The sequence below is a fragment of the Osmia lignaria genome, unplaced genomic scaffold (genome assembly GCF_051020975.1).
Source record: "Osmia lignaria lignaria isolate PbOS001 unplaced genomic scaffold, iyOsmLign1 scaffold0001, whole genome shotgun sequence".
Classification (NCBI taxonomy): domain Eukaryota; kingdom Metazoa; phylum Arthropoda; class Insecta; order Hymenoptera; family Megachilidae; genus Osmia; species Osmia lignaria.
In genome coordinates this window covers 31,732,501-31,735,000 of record NW_027478158.1, presented here as the reverse complement: position 1 = coordinate 31,735,000, position 2,500 = coordinate 31,732,501, and the positions used below count along the sequence as shown (strand labels likewise).

At 44.5% G+C, this 2,500-nt stretch overlaps 1 non-coding gene across 1 annotated transcript; it reads left to right on the top strand.

The window, feature by feature from the left end:
- Positions 1–999: 999 nt before the first annotated feature.
- LOC143306189 (5.8S ribosomal RNA) lies at positions 1,000–1,154 on the top strand. Its single transcript, XR_013063650.1, has one exon. It is a non-coding gene; the product is annotated as a 5.8S ribosomal RNA (ribosomal RNA).
- The last annotated feature ends 1,346 nt before the right edge of the window (positions 1,155–2,500 follow it).

Genomic DNA, 2,500 nt, shown 5'->3' with positions numbered 1-2,500 from the left:
TGGTTAACCTACAATATGAAGGATCGAAATGAAAGAAGGATCATATTATTACAAACCGAAAGTGAAGGATCATTAAAATTGAAATACAATATATATAAATATATAAATGTACCCGTCGTTGCGACACCCTAGTTAAATGGAAAGATATAAAAAAGAGAGAAAAGGAATACAGATGACCCGCCGTCTGATCTTTGCTAAATGATCTGGCATCACCGGAGTTTTTTTGGTCCGTGTTGCGTTCGCTCTATTCGAAATGAAACTCGCGGAGGCGAAGAATTGTTAAAAGTTTACGAAGCGTCTAGGAGTGGTTAAAACTGAGAGAGTTGAAACTACGATGTATTAGAACGAGCAACCGTCGAAACTTTGTTTTCGCGACGTTCTTTTCGTCGCTCTCGTCCCCACGCTCCTACGCTTTGGTTGTTTCTTTGCCATCCGTGTTGCGATAAAAAGATTTCTCCATTGTCCAAAAAGGACGGATCGAGATTCCTCTTTCGAGAGGGAGAGAGAGGTACTTGCGGGTAACCTGGAATCTACGAAACACGCACCGTGGTAAGATTCGTGCGTCCGCCTGATCGATGTGTGTTGTTTACGGACCGGCTGAGAAGCGACGATAGCGAGTCTTTGAAAAACTATGTGTCCATTAGTTAGACCGATCGTCGCCGGCCGTGTGTCTGTTCGAATCTCGCAACCCACGATTCAGCGACAGGACGCGCGCTCGCATTCCTTGTGTGCGTTCGTACTTTTCAAGGTTTTTAAATGTACTTTACGCCCGACCGTCGAGAGGAGCGTGCCACTGGGCGTTTCTCCGACGGTTTCCGTCCTTGGACGCGATCGTGTCGTCAACGATCGAACAAACAAACAAATACGTTGGCGACGCCCGAATTCGCTCTCCCGCACGCGCCGGGTGGGAGAGTGATGTGGGTATCGAATGTGATGCGTGTTAATAATGAAAATAACACTCTAAAGATCTAAGGAGTTTGAAATACAAAATTTTACGATTACCCTGAACGGTGGATCACTTGGCTCGTGGGTCGATGAAGAACGCAGCTAATTGCGCGTCAACGTGTGAACTGCAGGACACATGAACATCGACATTTCGAACGCACATTGCGGTCCACGGATACAATTCCTGGACCACGCCTGGCTGAGGGTCGTTTTCTTAACAAAAGACTGCTTGCGTTTGCTTCTTGAAAAAAGAGTAATTCATTTCTTTCTAAACATCTCGCCGTCGTTCAACGAAAGTAGAACGTTTCGGAGCGGGATTATCGAACGAAATTGAAAGAATGAATGAACGATAAACAAAGAAAGAGTCGCAACGTACGAGCGATAGTTGGGCAGTTCGTCGGCGTTTGTCGTGGAAACGATGTGACGAAAATCGCAACCGATACACTAAATGCAGGCCGTTAAAGGAGAGAAACAAATTTCGAAATATCTCTTCGAACTAGCGCAAGTGCGTCACGGCGCGCGAGTCGTTCGTTAAAATTTATAAACGACCGCCCGTGAAAGCACCGAGTTCTCGGAAGATAATCTATAAAGATTCTCCATCCTGCTGGAAGTTATCGGATCGGCGCGATTGTTCACTTGTAGAAATCCACGCTCCCGACGTTGCCAGAAACGATATTTACGAAAGGTGTGTCAAAAATAAACGAAAGAAGCTCTCCTATAAATTTAGAAAAAGCAAACGAGTGAAATGTTTGAGATGATAATTTGCTGAAATGCAAGCTCGAATAGCCCCAGGGTTTCGAATGATTCCCCGCGCTTTATACATCTCTCTGTTTACAAACGGTGTATAAATGAAAGATCGCTTCAGATGGGTCGTCGCTGTTTGACGCGCGATGCTGTTCCTTTTTTTTTGTCTGTCTGTGCGTTTAGCTTCGCTAAACAAGTTAAATGGTTAAAAAGCGTCGAAAAAGCGAATACACACGCGACAAGACAAATCTAACGAGTAAAGGAACGCTCCGCTCCAAGATAAAAATGGTTGTTTACAATCAATACAGCGTTTCGGTACCCCTGATCGTAGTCTGAAACTGTGTAACAAAAGAGAGGAAAGCGAATGGTGAAGGAACTTCGAAGCCTCCGTGGCGTGGCTAGAACTTGTGATAAAAGTATGTTTGCAGCAATTATGCATGCTCCCGTTAAAACAGCATTTCAATGTCTCGCATGGCTTAAAGCTCTAGGAGGCTTCAACATTTAGAATACATACGGACTACTTCGTTTGTTAAAGATAAGCGAAGACCGCGCGACCATCGCTCGGTCGTCCAGTCCTCGAAAGTTTTGTTGCGTTCCAAAGAAGAGACAAATGGGGTTTACCCTTGCGCTAAGGGGAGAAGAAGAGAAAAGCAGTTGTTAAATCTAAGAGGTGTGTGGAGTACATCGCGTGTTGGTTAAAATTGTTAAATGAAGTATACGCGAAATGTTCTCTCGCTCTTGCTTTTCCTCTTGCTTCCGTGGCGCTCGAAAAGAAGGGATGATAAATAAAGAAACCTATTCGAAATCTCTT